This window comes from Rhinolophus sinicus, chromosome 2 (genome assembly GCF_057876585.1).
Source record: "Rhinolophus sinicus isolate RSI-liver-muscle chromosome 2, RSI-T2T, whole genome shotgun sequence".
Lineage (NCBI taxonomy): Eukaryota > Metazoa > Chordata > Mammalia > Chiroptera > Rhinolophidae > Rhinolophus > Rhinolophus sinicus.
Genome location: NC_142502.1, coordinates 98,193,114 through 98,216,524, shown reverse-complemented (window position 1 = coordinate 98,216,524; position 23,411 = coordinate 98,193,114). Strand labels below are relative to the sequence as shown.

Sequence of the window (23,411 nt, the reverse complement as noted above, 5' to 3'; positions counted from 1 at the left end):
AGGGTGGGGCGTGGCAAAGGGAGCAGGAAGGAAATGTGTGAGAAGAGACAAGATTTCCAATTTCACATCCCCAAGAGGAAACGGGGTCCATCTGGAGAACGAACCATTCTGAAAGGACCCAGTGGTTCCCGCCAGAGGCAGAGCTCGTTCGAGTCTCCCTCTGCTGCCCCTGAAGCTTGAAAGACCTTAGCCACCAGAGAAGCAATGGGAATGGGGCCTTTTGGTTCTGCTGACACGCACACACACACACACACACACACACACACACACACACACACCATTATCCCCAAGAGGTCCATTTGAGGGCTTGCCCTTGGCTGTGTCCCTCAAGGGGATGCAGGTGAACCTTTGGAGGGGCTGGCCACAGAGGGTGTAAGGGTCAGTATGTGAGCATGTGTGTGTGGAGGAGTGTTGTCAAATGGGTATATCCCTAAGGCCTAAGTCTAGGTTTTGACTAAGTGCTGACAGACCACCAACGACAGACCACTAACTGGCCTCTAGCCCCACCTGTGTCTTCCTGAGAGTTGACTCTAAGCTGACAGATGGCCGCAGGGCCCCATGTGTAGAGACCCCTCCCCACATACCTACACAGTACCCTCAAGTGACCCAGATATGGATGATGCTTCTCTCAGTTTTCTCTTGAAATCTGCCTCTGTGCATCCAGTCAATTGCTCAATGTCTGTGATATATGACTCCCTCCCTCTCCGGCCCAGACACACAAGGACAGCAGCCAGGAGAGCTGCTGGGCCAGTGAGCTCTCTCCGCCTCCTCTTCTGGGGGACCCTCCAGGGTCCTCAGGTTTGCAGAGTCCTCACTGTCTCATCAAAGGGAGGAAAGGAGCAGGGAACAGTCGCTGCTGGGGGCTCCCTGGCGCTCCACAGTCACCCATCGCGGGGCCAAGACCACTAGGGAGCAGGGGTTTTCAGGGGGCTCCATCTGGATCAACAGCACCTGTTGCTATTTTTAAAACACGTCTGTGTGACTAAGCCGGGATTAAGCCAAGACAAAGGTAGACATGGAAGCAGCTGAGCCTGGGCACGAGGGCCTGCCAAGAGCCCCAGGGACAATGTCACAGCCTCATCTCTGGGGCTGCCAAGAAACAAGATGAGAAATCAGGGTGGAAGTGACAGGATGGACATGGAAGGAGCATCAATCTCCCCACAATATCCCCAGCCCTGTCCTCACCGTCTTCAACAGCTTCCCAGCCTTCACTCATTGCCTCATCCTGTCACCCCACAGACACCCTCTGTGGACCTGCAAGGGGCTGGATGTGAGGTACAGATGATCAATTTTCTTAAATGACCATCATCATACTTACAAACCATGGGCCAGGAACTGGGCTAAGTGCTTTTCAACATGATCTCATCATATTATCTCGTTTAATTGGTATAACAACCCCGTGAGGGAAACACTCTCTGTATCCCCGTTTTAGAGGTGACTATATTGAGAGTCAGGAAAGTTAATTAACTTTCCCAAAAGCATACAGCCAGTCAAGTAAGACCCTGGGATTCAAATTCAGGTTCATCTGTGTCTGAAGTCCAGCCCTCTAGCCATTAACCATCGATGGACCAGCACCAGGAGTGTTTGATGTCCATTGGAGAACATGGACCTAGAAACCAAAAATTATAATATATGAGGTTTCCCTCAGGTTCATGACTGAGAGTCAACAGCAATAGTCATCCAACCAACATTTATTGAGGGTCTACCACAGGCCAGCTGCTGCTTGCGGGTCTGGGGATACAGGTGGACACAATAAAGTTCCTGCTCTCACAGAGCTTCTAATCTAATTATCCATCCAGGTGCCCAAGCCAGGACCTAAGGTTCACCTTTGATATCTCCTTCTCACTCACAGCTCTCCCAATCTTATCAAAATAGAATCTAATCATCACTGAGTCCAGTTGATTTTACCGTTTAAGTAGCTCCAGCATCTGCCCACTGCTCTCCATTGCCCTCCATCACCCCAATCCAAGCCACCATTCTCTCTCTCCTGGACTATTCCAATGACCTCCTAACTGGTCTATATCCACCCACGCTTGCCATCCTCCAAGCAATTTTCCACCATGCAGTTAAAGTGCACTTTGCAAAATGTAAATCTGGTTCCCCTTCCATTAAGTTATAATCCTTCAATACCTTTCCATTGCTTCTAGCCAAAATACTTCTTAATCGCCTCTGATGACCTACCTATCTCCCCAGAGTTCCCTACGCTATGACCACCACTATCTCTACCATCACTGTAATCACCCCCTCCAGCCCCCCGATCCGCCCACCCTCCTCCACCACCATCCCCACCACGACTGCAGTCCTCACTCACCATCACAGAAGCATGAAGCTTCACAAAGCTTCCCCTCCCACCTGTGTGTCTGAGCCCGGTGCTGTGTGCAACCATGGAGGTAGCTAGCCCTGTCATCAAAGCTCTGACCATTTGACACACGCACTCAGAAACAATAACGATGAGACCTGCCTGTTCAAATAAAAGCCTTAAGACTGATCTGGAGTTTCTACCCTTTCCCACCATAGTTGAAGGGTGCATAGCTTTACCTGCCTTAAAGCAGGACGTGTAACAGCCAGGACCATTTGGAAGTGGATATGGACCCTAAGAGAAATCATTGTAGGATTCCCCAACATTTATATTCCAGCAAACCTTGGGATGATGACCGGTAATACTGGCCTTAAAGAGAGAACATGAAGAGTGTGTTTAAAGTAGAAAGAGGCAGGCCCATTTCCTTAGAGTTCTTAGGACGTAATGTCTATAACTCTTCCATCTCCCTATTTTAAAGACGAGGAAACAGAAGAGCGTCAGAAAGGAGACCTTCTTGATCAAAGTCATACTGCAAGTCCCTAGGACAGCCAGGCTCTACAGTCGGCTCTGAGACTCTGTCCCTTAGCCCACCTCACTTCCTGGAGAAAAGGGAGTAGAGGGGGAGCCACCCAAGAAGGGTACAGTCTCCTGCTACCAGGGTCCACATCCCCAGTTTCCAAAGAGGGCAGAATAAGACACTCTTTCTCTGGGCTTTAGATATCCTCCAAAGCTGAGAGAAAAAACAAAATGGTAGACACAGCCTGCTCCCAGCCTCCCACCCATGAAATTATGGGTGACAGGGGAGGAGCCTCTGATCGATGCTGCCTTAGCTAAAAGGACGGTAAAGAAACCCTCCTTAACTCCAGGCCCTAAAGGGCTCAAGGGAAGCAACCTGGCCACTTTATTGCTTAAAACCAACTATTTCAAAGCTGCCTTGGTCCTTGGCTTCCCCTGTGGGCCCCCATCTTCCTCCTGCCCCCTTCTGAATCTCAGCTCCAGAAGAGATACAGGACACCAGGCAACGCCAGCTGGATAGGCCAACAGCAATGAAACTCAGACAGGGAAAGAATCATTGTAGTTAGAACTTATTAAACATGCACTGTGAACTTATTTCCATACGGACACTTCCTCTTCGCTGTTTTGAGAACTTCGCATGCATTGACCCATTTAACCCCACAGCAGCCGCACGCTGAGGCCTTCTGATGGGGGACGGTGCAGACCTGGCCCGGCTAAGGTGGAGGTCGTGGTGCGAAGGCACTGGCAGGCATTCCACAGAGACTTACCCCTCATGTGAACTCCTGAGGTTCTTTGGAAAATCCTAACAACTGACGTTGTGTGCTTTGATGCCCCTAGACAGCTGCCTGCAAAATGCCCAGACTAATGGCTGTGGCCACTGCCAGCTGATCAGTTTACTCCCCAAACCGTAAAAACAAGATTCACTACGCCCAGGAGGTTTGCAGTTTTCCCTCTCTCTTCTCTTCTCTCTCTCATCAATCCAGTTCTTGCCTTTGTTAATTAACAGGAATCTACTGACTGTCCTTGTTCGAGAAACGTGGTGTGCACATAATTAACACTGAGTCAAGACTTGACAGTATCCGGGGCTGGCCCAGGCCTCCCTGGGAAGGTAACCCAGGTTGTCCTCCCACAGTACATTAAAGCACGTGTGGGCTGTGGTGTGTGGCCTGCGTACCGTGAAGCCCCTGATCTGTGGGCCCAGGGATCTAAGCTGGCAAGCAGGCCTCCGTCTCAAAAGTGGCAGGAATTTGAGGCTGCAGCTTCTCTGTAAGGAGGAGACTCACACACATCTCAGCTCTTATCCGCAGCAGCTGACATGCCCCATGTGAGGGAGGGGCATGAAAGCTATATATGTGGGCAGCTGCTGGGCCTCCCCAGGAGATGAAAATGAAGATGCTGTGTATACTTTATTTCCTGCCTTGCCCCAAATCCTTTCCTAAGGCTAAGAAGCGTGCTGTTGAATTAAAGCCCATTGTACCATCTAAATTGGATGTCTGATCCAAACCTGTGACCAGTGTTGATGGAAATGAACTGACTAAATATCTGAGTTCTCACCCCCATTTTACAGGTAAGCTAAAGCACAGAGAGGTCAACTAACTTCCCAAGATCACACAGCCAGTAAGCGGCACAGCCAGGTTGGAGCTCCCATCCATACTTCCTCTAAATGGTGGTGGACAGTGTGCGACAGTGGGAAGGACATGGGTTACATTATCAAGAGCTCTGCGAACCAAAGGCAGTTCTGGGACCCACATCCCCCTGTAGGAGGACAACGGAACAATTAGAGGGAAACAGCTTGGTAGCCAGGGAGGTGGAAGTCAGGAAGTAAAACCCCCACCTACAAACCAGATGCAGGGGAAGACTGAGAAAATACTCAAGCTGCTGCTGGGAGAGAAGGCCCTGAACATGGAGTCTGTTGCTTTAAGAGTGGGCGGGCCTGGAAGCAGGGAAAGAGTCCTACATTTGGATCTCAGGCTGGGCTGGCGGTATAGATGAGGAAGCAGGCCTGGCAGGCGTCTCCAGGTGGAAACAACCAGCTCTGGGCCAGGGGACTGTGGAATAGAGAATTCTGGCTGTGACTTGGGAGTCTGGCTGAGAACCCAGACAGAAAAGCCCTTCCAGGGACACAATGAACGAGATGGGGTTTACATCAGCCTAGAGTGACACAGGTTGTACTTGCCGTTAGGGGCAGGGTGGCAAGGAGAAATCCAGCACTGACCAGATTTCACTCTTCAGACGTGCCAAGGAGGGTTAAGTAATGACACTGGGGACCAGCCAGTCGCCTTCCCTGTTCGAGCCTGGCCCTGAACCACTGTCACAGGGGCAGCAGGGCTTCTGCCCTCTGATCTCTGTGCCTTCAGTTTCACTCACAGTAATCCATCCTCCACACAACCATCAGGCCAATTTCCTTAAAGGCATATCAGACCCTATCATTCCAGCTTAAGAGCCTTTCAGGCTCCCACCAACTTCCGCACCACGTCGCAGCTTCCTAGCCTGGTGTGCAGGGCCCTGCCTGGTTTGGCCCTGCTTTCCTGCGCCACCATGGACCTCCCCTGTCCTTGACCTCACTCTCAGGGCTCCCTGTTCAAGGACGTCCTCCAGCAAGACCTTTCCCAGCTGCAGGATGTTCTGTGTGCTGTGCACGCCTGCCTTTCTTCATCGCCTCGGTCCTGAATCCTAGAATCAGTGTCCCAAGAGGGCCTTAAAATGCCAATGCCCGGGCCACACCCAGACCAATTAAACCAGACTCCTCTGGGAGTGGGGCCCAGGCATCCATGGTTTTTAAAGCCCCCCGGGTGATTTCAATGTGTCGCCAAGGCTGAGGACCACGGTTCTCTCTTTAACCAACATGGACCTACTCCCTTGAAGATGCGGCCCAGGTGTCTCGTGTAATCATCAAATATTTACTGAGGCAGGCACTATTCTAAGCACTGGATATAAAAATAACAGTGATAGCTAATATTTATTGAGCAATGGCCATATGCCAGACACTATTCTAAGTGCTCCCGTTCCTGGTTTCACTCATTCAACCAGGAAAGTATCTCCATGGGGTAGGTACTATTATTTCCCCATTTTGCACATGGGGAAACTGGGGCACAGAGAGGTGAAGTGACTTCCCCGTGGTCACACAGCTGGTGAGCATTGCCGCGGAACTTGCACACAGACACTGGAGCACGAGAGTCTGCATTTGTAACCCGGTGCCCCATTCCTGCCCTCAGATTGCTCACAGACTGCAAGAGAGAAGCAATCAATAAGCAAGTAAATTCCGAGTAGGGGAAGGGATATGGAAAAACAAAATGCTGTCTTGAGTGAGAGTGGCAGAGGGGCAGACTTTGGACTGGGTGGTCCTGCCCTCCCCAGGAGCAGTATTTAAGCTGACACCTGAAGGATGAAAAGGCTCCAGCCAGACACTGGGTGGGGAAATGATGTTCCAAGCAGGGGCCCAGTGAACAGCAAGGTGCAGAGGTGGGAAGAGCGTGATGTGCTCTAGGACCTGTAGCAGTTTAGGGGGGGTGTGGAGAGGGCACGGACAAGGGAAAGAAGCTGACAGGGCCAGTTCCTTGTAGGCCATGTAACTGGGATTTCATCCTGAGAGCTACAGACCTTCAACAAGGCATGCATAGCGTTCCTGTGATAGTGGGCTAGAGAGGCCTTTGGGGGCTGCTGCAGCCATTGAGCCAGAGGCACCTGCAGTGAGCTGGAGAGTACTGGCTCCTCCTGGAAGTCCTGAGGTTCCTCCCCTCCAGTTGTCACCATCACTGTGCATTGTAATTGCTGGGTTACTTTTTGGCCTCTCTCGCCATACTGGGAGCACCTGGAGGGCAGGGACCAGGGCTAATTAGCCTCTGTAACCCAGCAGCTAACCAATCCCAGCTGCCCAGTGAATATCTGCTTCCGGCAAGTAAGTTGAACGGAGGCATGCCAGGCGCATCCTGAAGAATTTTGAATTAGGGAGGGAACTAGAAGTCCCTCTGCCCACCTTCTCCTTCATAGTCCTGGGGATCTCATAGATCTTGGCCAGAAGAAGGGGTGTTGCACCGTCTGGCCCGTAGCCGAGCCCTTCACCCCACCCTCATGGCTGAGCACGCACCCCCTTAGATGGGAAAGCAATGTTAGAGCTATGTCTAACCTGCAGCAGCCAGGCCCCAACTCTTCCTCTCACCCCCCAGCAAACCCCATTAGGCAGGACAGTGGGGTGGGAGGTGGCCAGGGCCCAGAGCTGGCCTGAAATAGCAGAGCCCGGAGATTCCAGGCGGCACCAGACACTTTAAATAGCTCAGGTATTTAGCTGGCGGTGTGAGTACCTGCTGCTGCTCTGGGCTTCTGACAGTGAGCATAAGGCCAGGTCTGATGCTGAGCTTCTTTGGTCCTCCTCCTGCTGCCAGGTGGGCCCCAAAGCCATGAGATGTCCACCTCCAGCTGAATCACAGGAGACAGAACCAATGGGGAGGGAGGCTCAGAGGCGTCACCCAGGTCCCATGGATAGTTGGTGGCAGAACTGGGCTGGGCACTCAGGTTTCCAGACTGCCAATGCAGGGTTTTCTCCGTGGCACTTCTCCACCGAACTTCACAGCCCTGCCTGCCCTCGCTGGTCCTTTAGGACCATCTCCCTCTGGCCATGCTAAAGCCTCTCAGAGCCCAGAACACCCAGGCCAAGGAGCCAGATGTCTCCTGGGAAGAGGGAGCCGGCCAGGTCCTCCCGGGACGGGGATGGCACTGGCACCTCCTCCCCGTCAGAGGCCAGTCTACTCTCACATTTTGCTCTCAGCATGATGGTTAAGGGTGTGGGTCCAAATCCAGCTGTGTGGTCCTGGGCAAATGATTTAAATTCTCTCAGCCTGTTTCCATACCATGAAATAGAAATGACAGTGACATCAATAGTCTATGTCCCAGTGTCGTTGTGGGGATGGAATGAGTTAACAAATTAAAATGCTTAGAACAGCTCCTGGCAGATAATTAAGTGCTTCATCAGTACTGATATTAGTGAGAACTTCCCAGGTCAGAGCCAAGGGACCTGGGTCACTAGGTGAACCTGGGCCATTCACCAACCCATTCTGTGCCTCAGTTTCCCCAGCTCTTAAATCGGGGAGTAGTTCATCCCTATGAGCGACTTGAGGACAACCATGAAATGCCAAGAACTATGAAAAGAATTCAGAAGTTAAGAAGAAAAAGTACCTTACAGTTCGGAGGCTGATGGGCAGGTGACCCCGCAGCAGATAACAGGCCCCATAAATCACCCCTAACCCAACAGCTGCCTGAGTGTTATGGGCCCCAGGGCCCAGGCCACCGTCCTGAACATCGTTTGGAATTTATAGGCTCTTGTCACTGTCCTTCCCAGATCTTTTATTTAGTTGTCTCAGAAGCAAGCCTGGCGTTAATAAAGCTTTTGCTGCCCTTTCAGGAAAATGCAACCCATTCTGCATTCGGTCCCCACATGGTGGGAGTAGGGAAGCTGTGTGGCTGGCAGATGCATCCACCCTACCACGTGCCTCCTCTGCCTGCTGAGGAGGATCAGATAACAACAACTAGATCAAAGAGGGTACCAGAGCCCAAGCGGGGAACCAGCCCTCTGCATGTGGGACCCAGTGATAACCCAGACCTCAGGCCTGTAGGAATTTAAACCAGACTGGGTGGGGTGGGGTGTCTCCTCCCAGTTCTCAAACAAAGGAAGCCCTGACAGAACCTCATCCTGCTTTTGTCACTCAAGCTACGTGAGGTTAGCTAACTACCCTGGCCACTCCGAGCTTCAGTTTTCTGACCTTTAAACAGGGATAAAAGTGCCTACCGCATAGGTCACTGGGATAAAGAAATGAGACCTGTTCAATGGAGGGAACTGGGAAAAGATACAAGGGGAGCTGCAGCAGAGTGGCCAGGAGTATGAGGCATTAGCATGAGATAGCCCGGGCTCAAGTCCCAGCTCAGCTACTTCCTGACTGGGTGACCCTGAGCAAGTTACTTTACCTCTCTGTGTCTCTGTGTCCTCTTAGGTAAATTTGGATAAGAATGTCTAAATCACCGATTTTGTGAGGATGAACTAAGGCAGCGTCTCTAAAGCCTGCTGGGACTCACCAAATGTGGGCAGCTGAGAGAAGGACGGTCCCCAGGGGCGTCTAGGACAGGACAGTAGGAATCAGACACAACTGCATTCAAATCCTGGCTCGGCCACGCACTTTCTGTGTGATCTGGGTAGAATGACCAACCCATCACTATCGGCCTGCAACTTTCTCAGTTTTCAAATGGAAAGTCCCACATCCCAGAAATCCCCTCAGTCCCAGGCCAACTGGGACAGTTGGTCGCTTTAGACCCAAAGCAAATCCCTTTGCTGTTCTGAGCTGGGAACATCGTGAGAAGGTACATGCGAATCACAGCACCAGCCAAGGCCTAAACAATACACACCACGCAGCAGATCCTACAGTGCTTGGTGGGTAGTCACTCACTTCATACCCACGACAACCCCAGGATTAGGCACTGGTGTTAGCCCCACTTTACAGAGGAGGCAACTGAGGGTCAAAGATAAGTGACCTGCCCAAGGTCACACAGCTCATAAGCGGAATTGCTGAGATTGAACCCAGGCTGTCTGGCTCCTGGGCATCAATCACTAGATGAACTCTCATGTGGCAAGTGCTCATAAACAGTAGCTGTTAATAAGAAAAACAACCAACACATCACCCCTCGGAGCGATTCTCCGTCTGTGTCCAGCAAGGATGTGAGGTAAGCTGATGAGTCTGAACCGTAAGAGGAAATGTAAGGGTCCCTTCATCACTCACTGTACACTTTGGTTGTTAGAGGCCACCTTTGCAAGGACAGATAGGGGGGAACCTGGCCAGGGAGCCTCAGGAACCCAAAAGCCCACTTCACAGCAGGCCCAGGGCACTGCGGAAGTGCAGGGCTGCACTCTCCGGGGCAGCCCCTCGCAGTCCTGGGCTCACGTCCAGGAAGGCAGGCCTAGGGCTACATCCCCAGGCACAGGCCTGTGGTTTACTCTCCTTCCGCCCCTAGTAAGGGACATGCAAATACAGATGACCCAGAGGATCCCTGCCTCTCTGGAGTCTGCCTACTCTTCCCTGGGGGAGTAGCAGCTGGGGACAGTGAGATGAGCTGCTGAGCCATGGCAAGCTGTATAATGCGACCCTGACTGGAGCAGTGACAGGATCACCTCAGAATGGGGTGGGAGGCAGGGGATAGGAGGAGCCTGGAGAGGAAGAGCCCATTGCTATAACCCAGACTGAAACTTGTACCCTCCACCCCCAAACTTTTCAGACAGAAGTCTTGGGTCTGCAATGGGCAGTGCTCAGCAGGGGTCCCCAGTGAGGGACGGGCTAGACCCCAAGTACTGCCCACTCTTCCTCTGATGCCTGCTGGCCTGCTGTGCCCTTGGGAGCCAGGCCCAGCTTGGACCCAAGCAGCTTTGCCTGTGATTGGAGCCAAAACCCAAAGGGAAGGGAAACTGCACAAAAGCAGTGGTGTGAGATCCCATGGAGGTCAGGACAGCAGCCCCCTTCCATGGACACAGGAAAGGAGGGCAGACAGCCAGAGAGCCGCTTAGCCAGGGCTACTACCACCACTGTTCTATGCCAACCCTTCTGCCCTCATCTGGGGCCAAAACTGCAGGTAGAGGGCCACAATCAGCTCCTAGGAACACGGTCCCCAACTCCTGGGGCATTTCCAGCTGACATGAGATCCCCGAAGTCTTTCCCTTGGGCGCAGACTAGTACAGAAATTACAGGTATACGAGGGCAAGAATGCCTCTCATTACACTGGGAAGCCATCCTACCTCTGTCCCCACCCTGTCACCCCCACTCCAACTCAGTAATCACACGTGACAGCTTACATTGCAGATACGAGTGTAGGCTCAGGAACCGGGATGCTTGGGTTTGAATCCAAGCTCTGCTCTCTAGAAAGCTGTGTGACCTTGAGCAAGCTACTTAACTTCTCTGGTCCTCCATTTTCTCACCTGTAAAATGAACTAAGAATAGTGCCCACTCCACAGAATTAATGTGGGAATAAAATGAGTACATAAAGCTTACATTACAACAGTGCCGGGCCCACCATAAGCATTCAACACTCAGAAGCCATTACTCTAATGGTATCATATAATTCAATCCAAGCATGACCTGGTCATTCCATTAGCCTCTCTGAATTCCAGTTTCCCCACCTTTAAATGGAGACAACTCCGGCTTGCCCTACTTCCTCATTGTCATGGGGTCCAAAGTAGATAAACATGGCTGTGAGTCAAGCTTTAAAAACGACCGAATGCTGTATGTACATGGAAGGGATGAAGGTAATGTACGAGCTAATAAATATAAGGTAATATAAACATAATACTATGAGACACCACGATACAGTGTAAGATAATACTCTGCATTAAAACCTGAATTGAGAGAGAGACAAGACAGATGGAGGAAGAGGAGGGGAGGCAGAGAAACACTGAGGGAGACAGGGACAGCTAGTGAGGGCTAAACTTCAGGAGCAGGGAATCAATGCCATAGAGTAATTTAAAAACCAATATACAGTAAATATCAGCCCAGCACAGTAGAACAGCAGCATCACGGGGTGGCCCGCCCGAGATAACTCACACCCAAGACGGGCCAGCCACCAGAGCCCGCTGGCGTCCCTGCAACTCGTGATCTATGGCCCTCTTCCTACCCAGGATTTCTCCTGGAGCCCAGGTACCCACGGCACCTCCAATTATGTACCACATTTATGTGGCCCGAGATTTATGGAGCAGGCTGATCACAGAGCCCTGGAAACAAGCTTGGGGCCTGGACTTCTCCCCCGAAAGTAGGGGAATTGGCCTGGGGCTGTGATTCTAGACATCCTGGCTCTGTGCTGGGAGTGGGCTCCCTTCAGATTCTATCCCCAGTTCCCCTCCTTTGGACTGTACCTCATTCTGGCCTTCACTGCCTCCCGGTCTCCTGTCCCCTCCCAAAGGTCACACACCCTCCCCCATCATCACCCCATATCTCCCCTTAGACCACTGACCCCAGAATCCATACCTGAACCCCAACTCCCCCAGAGTTCCTGAAACCCCACCCCACAAGCATTCTTTCCACGTCTGCTTTCTCCTCGGCCCAGGTCTGAGGTCATCACTCCCTCTTCTGTGCCCCAGCCCAAGGCCCACTTTCTTGCCCCAGATGCTTTCCCAGCTCCTGCAATCCAAAAGATCCCACAGCTCCCTCTTCCCACTACCAGGACCAGCCCTGGGGAATGGGTGTTAGGGGGTTAGGGCAGTAATCACTGCCCAGGGACATGTCTCTTTCTGGCCTTCTCTCCACACAGACCAGGTCGAATCAGACGTTCCTTCTTATAGTAAGGTCCCCAATCCAGGTCCCACATTCCTCCCCTGAGGGCCCCCAGCACAACCCACCCCCATCCCGTCCCAGGACATTCATAACATGTCAAAAGGATCCACATAGCATGTCCTGTGGCCCTGCCACTAACTCCCATCCCCTACCATGTTTCCCCGAAAATAAGACCTAGCCAGGCCATCAGCTCTAATGCATCTTTTGGAGCAAAAATTAATATAAGACCCGGTCTTATTTTAATATAATCTAAGACCAAGTCTTACATTAATTTTTGTTCCAAAAGACGCATTAGAGCTGATAGTCTGGCTAGGTCTATTTTCGGGGCAACACGGTAGGTACTGTGTGTATAAACACAGCCTGCTTTCCTTGTGCTTGCTGTGTAGACCCAGCCTAAGCATGACATGAACTTCTGCCCAGCGAGGCTTATTTCCTCATCAATCCAATCCAACACGAATAAGGCCTAGGTGGGAGGTTCAGTCCTGAACCCAACAGCCATCTTCACACAAACCCTCCTCCCCAAAATCCCCCTCACCCCTCAGCTGAATACAGTGTGGTCTTAAGAGATAATGAAAAACCCAGCTGGACCAGGAACTATTTAGTAACCTCTATGCCTCAGTTCACCCTCACGTATATGGATATAATCATAGCGTCTGTCTGTCCTGCTCGCCCGGCAGTATAGTCGGGAGGGTCAGATGAAATCATGTGGAGGGTATTATGAAATACTCTCCAAGTTGCTGTGTGATTTAAGGGGTGGTTGTTTGAAACGAGTATCAATTAAGCTGATCCACCATGGTTCCTCTCCAAGTTTAGGAAAACACCACAACTATATCTACTATGAATAATGACAGCTCACACTTATATAATGTTCACTACCTACCCGGCACTGCCCCAAGCACTTTACATAGAGTAACTAACTTAATTCTAACAACTACTATGTGGTGGGTACTATTGTTATTCCCATTTTGCAGATGAGAAAACAGAGGCACAGAGTAACCTGCTCAAGTTCACACAACCAGGAACACAGAATATAGTGTTGAGCTTAGGAATGGGGGCCCGGTGCACACATGCTCCTACACAAGAAGCATGTTGTGTCCATGTATTTCAGTGCCTAAGTGTTCCCAAATAAGGTGCCATGTTTATCTGCTCCATCCTCCTCTTAGACATAAACTTCCCAAGGACGAGGAGTGAGCCTTCCCCCACCAGATGAAGACTTCCCAAGCATAAGGAGCCTGCCTTGCCCACTTATAACCTCTCTGTGCTCTTCCCCTGCCAGCCACTTTATGCCCAGATTTGTGCCCATCTAAAGCCTGGAGAACTGTCCTCTTCCCAGTGCAATGGCCCTCATTTATCACGTGCTTAGAAGCTGTGACTTTGGACAGAGGCTCCAGGATTTATAGCTATTCTAAGGTCTCCCCTCAGTTCCCCTTCTCCCCAGTTCAGCTCCTGTGAAGCAAGTAAATAGTCCTGGAGGAAGATTAAATGGTTCCTTTAGGGCCAGCTGCTCACCAGCTGGGACCACAACCCCCAAACTTCTCTGAATCTCTTCATCCATCAGTTTCTATTTGGTTGACATGTGTAAGTGTCAGCTTAGCAGTGGGGTGGGAGAGAAATCTGGGAAAGCGGCTTGAGAGCACATTTCTTAAGTGGCCTTTATCACCACCACCACCACCACCACCACCACCACCACCACCATCACCACCACCATGGTCAGCTTTACATCAAGTAGTTAATCACGTGTGACCTTCAGCTGAGTCCTGAGCAAACACACACATGCGTGGGAGAGGGCAAAACAAGCCAGACTTGGAACCCTCAAACCTCCCAACTCCACCAAGACCTGCACTCCACATGCAGGGTCACAAAAAGCACAGGAGCGATGGAAGGCTGGGTGCACACACAAACCGGACTGGATGAATCATCTTCGCAGCATCTGTCCTGCTGGTAGCACACAGTAGGTGTTCAAAAACTGCTAGTCGAATGATACTGCATCAGTGAGGACTGCTGACCAGCCAGCCAGTCATGAAAGGGATGGATGAAGGAGCATGGGCTTGATCACAAAAGCCTCAACTCTCAGGCTGTCCTGGCTTAAAGCTTGAAGAGGGCAGAGGGAGCACTTTAGTAAAAGGAGGCCTCACTCCCACAACAGGCAGCAAAGTACAGGCTTTCCAGCCTGAAGAGGCAGGGCGGCTGGGCCCATGAAACCAGTGTGAGCAATGGAGGCCCATTCATGGTGAACACACTTTGATCCCTCCCTAACAAGCGTTATGAGAAATGGCCATGAGACGGTCCAATCCTCTCCTGCACTCCACCTCAGTGGCAACTGGGCAGAATCAGGGCTGGAACACCCCTAGGGCTGACCTACTGTGGCAATTCTCAATTGCCTGGAGGTTTGATGTGAATCAAAGCTCCTGAGAGCAGACAGGGACCCAGCAATGATCACTGAACAACTACAAGAGTGCACGTGTCCTGGTAGAGAAGGACAGAAGGCTCCTGAGCCAGCTCCATCACCCAGCCTGTGACTCCCCCAGGACTCAGTTTCTCATCTTTCATGCAGGGACAAATTGGGCCCTCCCTGTCTCCCAGGGCTGCTCTGCAGCAAGCGTCTTGATGGGTGTGAGAGCGCTCAGACAGCTTTGCTGTGATGGGACCCTCTGGATATGGTCAGAGGTCGGAATTCTCATCCTGGTTCTGCTACCCACATGGCCGGGCTCACCCTGAACCTGGTTCCTCACCCAAAGAGGAGGGCAAAACTCTGCCCTGGCGAGCTCAGAGGGCCACAGGGACTACAGGACACCACACACAGAAATGCTCTTTGCAAAGCGGCCATTGCTCTGGAAGGGTAGGATGGCATTTGCCCATATATTAGAGGGAGAAGCTGAGGCAGTAGACAAAAGAATGTGTGCTACTGCGTGTGTGCGTATGTGTACGAGTATATATGTGATAGCATGTGCATGGTGTGTGACTATGTGTGCACGTATGAATGTATGAGTATGCGTGTATGTGTGCATATGTGTGTTTGTGAATATGTGTAAGTATAGTGGTATACTCGTATATGTGTGCATACCCGTGTTTGTGCATGCATGTGGGAGTATGTATACATGTGGTGGGGTGTTCATGTGTGTGAGTGTATGTGAGAGTGTGAGTGTGTAGACTTATGTATGTATACTTGCGGGTATGTGTGTGCACATGTGTGAGTGAGTGAGTGCACATGCCTGCATTGGAGTGAGGGAGGAAGGAGACATTTCCCTTCCCACTGCAGCCCTGAGATCCTGGTCATTCAAAACTGGAGCCCAGGAACAGGGTTTGGGGAAGGTTAATAGTAGGCAGAGGGCATCGAGCAGAGGGAAGCATCAGGTCAGTGCCATCTGGAAGGAGAACGGGACGAGAAGGAGGCTGGAGGAGCCTGAACAAGTCCCTTCCAGGGCCTGGATGGCCCAGCACATGTATTTTTACCCAGGCTGGTTCATGGACTTACAAATCAAAGGATCAAGTACCTGAACTGGAAGGGACTTAAGAAAGCACTCAGGCCCTGTTCTATAGGTAAGGACAGCACGGGAGAGCTACTGGCCCGATCACGTGGCAAGTTCCCGGCGGAGCTAAGGACAACTCGTTCCAGGTTCCCCGGCACCCCAGCGAGTCCTCTAAGACCAGCCCCCCATGCCTGGCAGTGTACAAGTACCTCTAACTTTTACCTCCATGACCCCAGGTCACCATCCACTTTCCCTCCCTTCTGCCCAAGCGGACTTATCTGAGTATTATAGTGGCTTCATGGGGGCGGGGGGCATTGGGTCAAGAGATCAACCTTGCCCACCTAGGAATTTTCAATACCTTTTTAGAATGACAGGGCCTCATCTCACGGCCTTGTTGGACATTTCCAGGGGTTTCCAGGAACTCAGAACATCAAGCATGCCTTCACCTACACTGCCATCATCCCTGGGCCCCCACATCTCTCTCTCATCAGGCTTGGAGGTCCAAGCCAGAACCTGAGCCTAGCTGACTCCCCAAGCTCCTCCAAGTCTTGCAGACTGAATGCCTATATAGGCCACTCATTCTGGGGCTCGGGTGAGTCAAGTAACAGCAAGACCCAGTTTACAACTACTCTGAAGTAGGCACCTACACAGGGGACCATAGTAAACCCCACGCCCCAGCTTATTTGACTAAAGCTGAAGAATAGATCAGGAGGGGTAGCTGGGATGGAAAGTGCTAGCTTTGCAGAAAAGGAGCAGGGAGTGAGTCCTCGGGAAGGAGAGATGGGAGGACCAAATAGATGTTGCATCCCCGTGAAGTTTTTCAGAGACCTGAGTTAAGGGGAGAGGGAAGCGTGCTCCCTGTGGCCTGGGCTGAAGTGGGATGGAGGGCAGATGGCCCCAGAGGGAAATACAGAAGGGAGACGGATTGAGAGAGACTCAGCATTCTGCTTCTCATATTGTGTCTGGGCAGACTGACTGTGGCTTAGCTCCTGCCGGTGGGTGATTGCATATACGACATGCCAATAATAAATGCACTGAACTCTAAAGAACCCAATTTGGGGATTTTGCAGCCTCTCATGTTTCAGGCCTGCCCGGTTAGTACAGGACGGCCGAAAGAGACCCAGCAGACAATCCCAAGCAGGCTGATAAATTACAAGAGCTCGGTTTTACTGTTTAATCCAGCTTGACACAGTTTAACACCTAAATCTTGTCTGTATCATCCCAGTCTGTCCCTCAGGTTGGTCTGCTCCCCATCAGCCTTGGCCCTTGGGGATATTCAAGAAAGGAGGCCCAGATCTGTCCAAATCAAAGATGCCCTGGGCTTCTATAGCTTGTAAGCAAAGCCACACATAGCCGTGTGTCTCTTCTGCAGGACCCTCATACCTGCCACACTACATGCAGCTACAAGGCAAGGAAATCACTTAGAAAAAGACAAAGACCAACACATCAAGACAGGGGTAGATTGTGTCACTGTGTAAACTTGCTGAGTGCACTTGGACTCAATCATTTAACAAGCCAGTGACCCAGCACAGGGTTGTTTTTGGTCTGGCCTCTCACCTTTTTCTCTTTGGCCCTAGCCTCGTGTTCTAGGGCAGTGCATCCAACCCTGCCCGCCTGCCCATCTTGATAAAATAGAGATGCCTGTTCTGGGGATTTGCATTGTGAGCCTGCAAGCTGAACACGATGCTGCTGACCCACGCCCACACTCCAAAATGACTCTGCCCTCCTGGCCATCTCCTGGATGCTTCTCGCCTCATTCCTCCACCTCTTTTTCTAATCCTAATCTGTTAGCCCTAAACATGCATTCTCAACGGAGGCAACAGCGCCCCCAAGGGGGCAAACATTTGTGCTTAGGAGGGGTGGAAAAGAATCTCTCTTTTGGCATATAAAGCACAGATGTACATACAGTACATACACAGATATACAGTATGTCTGTATTTAAATTTCATGGGAGGGTGCAATTATTTAAAAGGGTCTGAAAAGACTCACTGGTGAGGGTGATAGTGAATAAAGGTCGAGAAACACTGGCCTGAGGTGCCAAAGCTTCAGGTGCCAAAGCTTCAATGGTGGCCACCTGATTACAATAGTAAATGCCATATGCATCAGTGTGTTCCTTCCGAGCTGCCTGCCACCGACCTCACCCAATTGTCTAGACCCCATGGCCGTCTTCTGCAGGATCTTCACATCCCTTTTCTCAAAAGGCACAGTGCCCACCTAGCCAGCCTGTTATCTTACTGGTGAACTCCAGTCCCAGATGAAACTGATACATGAAAGCACACCCGTCATGCCTTCACCCCTGGGCCATGTCACATTTGATGTTTTCATTACTTGGTCTACATTAGGAAGGGGTCACACATACAACCCTGAATGCTAACAAGTTTGTTTACTGTATGAAGCCCAGGCACACAGGCCGCCCTGCCCTAAGGTCAACCTTGGGAAGTAAGCACTAGCATCCTGATTCATCGGTAAGGAAACCAGGCCTCAAGGGAGGAAAGAGATCTGTCCCCCACCAGGTCACACCCAATGGGCCCCCTGACTTGTAGTCCAGGCTAGTGCCCACCCCGCTGACCCACCGTCTGTGCTATCCACGAGGACGGTGCTGACTGTTTGCCGGGAGCTTGTCAACAGGTGGCTGTGAGTGGCCAGGGCGGGCTATAGTGTCCATGGGGAATCTGGGCTCCATGAGCTCTGTGATGCCTCCGCAGTCGCCTCCCCAGCCAAGCCAGGAGGCCAGCAGGGCTTAGAGGGGTGCCGGTCCCTGGTGCCTGCTCTTCCTCGCCATGGAGGAGAAGCAATACCAAGGAGTTAAGAGTGTGGGCTTTGAATTCACATGGACATGAAAGGAGAGTGACAACTCAGCCACTTACAAGCTACCTGGCAGGTACCCAACTTCTCTGAACCTCGGTTTTCTCATTGGTAATGTGGAGGTAATAACAGTGGCAATTTCACCGGATTGTGAGAATTCCGTGTGACAACAATGTGTGCCTGACATATAATAAGCAACCAAGAAGTTGTTTGTTTGAAGGAGCTGGTCCCAATAGCCTAAGAAATTTCATGAAATATCCATTCTACTTGTTCAGTACCCCACCCCTAAAACTCCCCAAATTCTCAATTATCTCTGAGAATTTAAAAGAAAACAAAATCTGCCTTCTATGGACTTCTATGGACTTTTGCTAGTCCTGAAATCCTCACCTCCTCCAAGAAGCCCTCCTGATTGCCCTCACCCTGAGCAGTCTGGACATGGCTACTCTCCCTGGTCCCTATCTCCAGACCTGACTGCCTACTTCCTCAAAATACCTTTACTTAAACCTTCCCATTATGGTGAGGCCTCCCTCTCCACCCCTGTTCCATTTGGTTCTTTAGTCAGATCCTGCTAAATGCACGCATGGATCTGAGCCCCTCCCCCTGACTGAGTGTGTTTCTCATTTCCACAAATGGGTCCCAGGTCTGATCACAGGCCTTGCACAGACTCCAGCAGGAGCTGTGTCCACTCACTTGGCCTGGACCTGAGACCGTCCCAGTGAGGCTTCTCTTGGGCAGAAATAGGGAGAATCAAAGAAGAGAAGGCAGGAGCTGGGTTCTGGGGGATATTTCACACTCAAGCTTCAGACAGAAAAGGGTTGACAGATGACACTTGTAAAACACAAAGCTGGATTATACTTAGCAAATGTTCGGGTGGCTGTAAAATTCCAAAGCAAACAAGAGAGAGGGAGGGATGCAGGTGCCACAGCCCCAGAGGTGAAATTTGCTTCTGGAACGTCAATTCCCAAAGTTTTCTGGAGGGCTTCCTGGAGTCTTTTAATGATCAGCTTATGTGTGATGGCATCATGGCAGCTCCATGAAGAGCAGAGGCTGGAGCACTACCTTCCATGTCTCTGAGGGCCCCTCCGTCTCTTCCAACCCTTTCCCTTCCAGCCCAACACTCCTCCAGATCTGAACAGGGGTTTAGAGAGCATCAAGACAAATATGAGGCCCAAACACATCTGCAAAGCACCCACTATTTCCTTTCACCAAATGAAAACACAGAAGCTTTGGGGGTTAACAAAAAGGCGGCAGAGCCAGAATTTGCACCTAGGCCGTCCAAGGATCAGTTCCACTCCATTATATGACAACTCTATCCCTTCAAATAAGTTGGACCCTAAAACAACAACTGTGCCCAAAGAAAAATCGCAAAACACCCAAATTGTGGTTGCTTTTGTCCAGGGTCCAATTCCACTTGGCTATCTCTGGTTGTTTTTTTGTTCTATGGCTCTGCTTTCCATCTAGCAGCTTCTCCCATCAGAATGGAAATGCCCCAATGCCAATAATTGTACTCATCTCCACCTTAGGACAGAGGACTTTCCCAAGGAAAACAGACCCTCCACCCCACAGGCTGAAGCGACTCGATAAACCTGACCCTTGGTCAGAATCCCCGGATCTTTGATCTTACTTCAGAGCTACAACTGATACAAGAAAGGCAATTCCCACTGTAGCCCCTGGGGACTGGGTGGTCAAAAGGCGGCCTGGCTCTCCCAGTGGCCCCACCTACCTCATCTGCATTTCCCACCCCATCCATCCTCCTTCTCCTCTTCAGTCTTGCCTCCTGAGAGCTCCCTGTGCAGTCTATCCTGGGCCACACTGCCCAGCTTCTCAGATTTCTGGGCCTGGGAAAGGAACTGGAACCTCAGAGAAGCTAGGAGCCTGAGCCCCGGTGGCCGGCCAGAGAACACCCAGTGTAGCCCGACAGGAGATGGAGGCAGGAGCCGACCTCCGGAGAAGCACTGCCAGAGGCTGAAATCAAAATGCCAAGTTTGCTGTTTGTATTCCCCAGGGTCAGGGCAGGAAGATAAGTAATTACATTCCTGGGCAGGAATTAGACCAGAAACTCTAAATCGAGGGCTGGGCAGGGGGCCTGAGCAGAAGCACGTGAGGAGCCTTAAGAGAGAGATGGAACTCCACACTCCCGGCCATAATCAGAAGGGAAACATGACATTCTAGCATCAGCAGAATGGCCCAGCTGCTGGCATGGTCCACGGAGGCTGCTGGCTCCAAGTACAGGCCCTCGCAAGCTTCACGTCGTCTCTGCACAACCCTAACCCCCTTCAGCCTCCAAGGTATCCAGGGAACAAATCCCATAGCTGGCTGGCTCCACTGTGTGTGGCTATGTAAGCTCCTCACAGAGGGCAGAGACCAACCAGCCCAGGGCACAACCCCAAGATGTGGGTCCTTAGCTCCCAGTATCCCCACAACGCCCCGCCTCAGCCTCCTCACCATGAGTTGCAAACCAGTCCCCAGCCACATACAACAGCCCACCTAGAACCTCCAGCCCTGGCCCCTGGGAACTGCACAGCTCAGAGACTGGCACCTTCCCCTAGCTTTGCTCCTCCACAGCCGTGGGGGACCAATTTCCTGAAGTCACCCCCTCCTCCAGCCCCACAAGGCCAATCAGCCCATTGAAGCCATAAAGGACCCCCCCCCCGCCCCCCGCCCCCCCACACACAGTGTGGTGGGGCAGAGGGTCAGCATGGACAGCCATGCTTTTAACTCCAGCTCAGAGTTCGGGCTCTGATAAGCTCCTTCTCACTGCACGTGTCTGTCTATCTATCTGTGGACGTCTCCGCATGCATTTGGCTTTGGCCTGGCTCAGTCCCTCTGCGGCCTCTGCTCATGTTCCCTCCTCTTTCTGTCTCAGGCTCTGGCTTTTAGGGGTTTTGTGTCCCTCGAACTCACTGCCTATGTCCTTTGTAGTGGAGTGATAGGGAGAGGGCAGGGGACCTCTCTGTGTTTGCCCAGGATCTTAGCAGATCAAAGCACTGCTGGTCTCTGAGCTCTTCATTGGCTCTCCTCCCTGCCCAGGCCAACCTTAGAACCAAGGCAGGGCTGGGTGGGAGACAGACCTACCAGCCAGGCATGGCTAATGCCAGTTTCCATATTGCTTTATCATGCCATCCTGATGCCCCAAGCTGCACATACACAATCCCTCTGGTTGCCCTGCCTTCTGCCTGAGGCCAGGATAGGGTCCCTGAGTCTGCCCTACCTTTTTCCCCAAATTGCAATGATGCCTGCCTTCCTTCCCTCCATCAGCACTGAATCAACCTCTCTGCACAGGCTCTACCCCACCCACCCAGCCCACAGAGCGGCTGTGGACCCAGCCCCCAGCAATAGCTCTGGCCAGACCTCAGCATGTGGGAGATGCAACAGAGTGGTCTGGCGGCAAAGTTCCCCTGCTGTTTCCACGTTTCCATCTACCTGAGGCTCCCGTTTCTCCCTTCTGCCCTCCAGCCTCTCACAGACCTGCTCTCCCTCCTCCTCGCCAGAGTTTCACCCCCCACTACGGAAAACGAGAAAGAAAAGGAAACCTCCCGCTATACGGATGGGCAAAAAGAGAAGAGGGTGTCCGCAGGAGTGCCCGGGTGAGGGAGTCCTCAAGTGAGAAAGAAAGGGATGCAAAGTTCCCGGTTCCCCCGGTTGCGTTCAGCCCCGCGCAGAGCTCCCGCAGACACCGCGGTCGCCGAGACGTGGCGGCAGCGACTACTCACCTGGGCGAGGCAGCATCTACCCCTGGCTCGGAGGCACCGAGGCCGGCTCCGCGGGGCGCCCGGGCTCCCTGGCTGGGCCACGCATCCTTCCCCGCCTGAGACAGGCGCGAGCTAAGCCCTCGGCTCCTGCGAATAAGGCAGATGGTGGCCTCGGACGTCCACGCGGGGAGAGCCCTGAGCGGCTTATTCAGTTATATCCATGGCATTTAGCAAGAAGAAGGGAGGAAAAAGCACAACTTGTTCTCTTCTCTTCCAGATTAAAAAAACAAAAACACGATGCTCCCACCCTAGGAAGCCGCCGGTAGGATTTTCCAGATTGAAGAACCCCGGGTATTCCCGGGCACCTCGGGCATCTTGGAATGTGGGGTGTCTTCAAGTTCAGACGAGACAGCCAGGGTGTGTGTGTGTGTGTGTGTGTGTGTGTGCAAGAGCGAGCCAGGCACTCACACCCACACGCACACAAACACACTCCCCCGCGCTCCCCGCGTGCACACTGCCCCCCGCGCGCTCACACGCGCCCCCGGTCACATACACACAAACGCACAGCGATCACACGCGCAGATCGGGGAGGGAGTCGACGGGCTGCAGAGGCAGCAGCGGAGCCCAGCGGCCGTGCGCATAGTCCGCGCCGAGCTCTCGGGTGTCGTTGCCCCCAGTGGCAGCCGGCGGAGCTGCAGGGACAGGGAGCCAGCCTCCGCGCCCGCCGCCCCGCGCACCTTGTTCAGCGCGGACCACACTGCCGCGGAAATCCGACCGATCTCAGGCCCCGCGGGGGTGGCGTGGCGCGGGGACCGCGAGGCAGCGGGCTGGCCAGCCGGACCAGCACTGAGGGGCGGAAGTGGGCCGGGGCCACGGTAGTCCGGGAGGGAGGCTGGCGGGCCGAGAGCCCCAGGAGGTGGGAAAAAGGTCCCGGCGGCCCGGCAGCCTAGCGGGCTCGGGCAGCCCCTACGCAAGGAAAGACAGGCTGCCCAAGCTGTGCAGCTGCAGCCGGCGCTGGTGCTGCCGCCTCACGTGCGGAGCGCGTCGTGCAGCCTTCAGCCTGCCGCCTGCCGGAGGAACATCCGCGGCGCGGGCCCCGGGCTGGGAGTGGGGGCTGGGAGGATCGCGCCCACCCAGCCCGGATTCCCGCACCCTGTGAAGGACCTATGAAAAATGAACGCCTGGTGCATGTACACACACACTACGACTTCTCATGAATATCACTAGAATCTGTACGGCGTGCTGTGGCGCCCACTGTTTGCACAGCATCTTTATAACTCTTCCCTTGTTTAATCCTCCCAGCAAACCTCATTTGACATATGAGGAAACT

The 23,411-nt window shown here is 52.4% G+C and overlaps 1 protein-coding gene across 1 annotated transcript in view; it reads right to left on the bottom strand.

Annotated features, from left to right (window-relative positions):
* The window catches only part of LRFN2 (leucine rich repeat and fibronectin type III domain containing 2), a 198,159-nt gene extending 175,075 nt beyond the window's left edge, over positions 1–23,084 (bottom strand). The window contains exon 1 of the mRNA XM_019751559.3: positions 22,103–23,084. The gene's annotated coding sequence lies outside the window, so the exon portion shown is untranslated. The remainder of the gene's footprint in view (positions 1–22,102) is intronic.
* Positions 23,085–23,411: the final 327 nt, after the last annotated feature.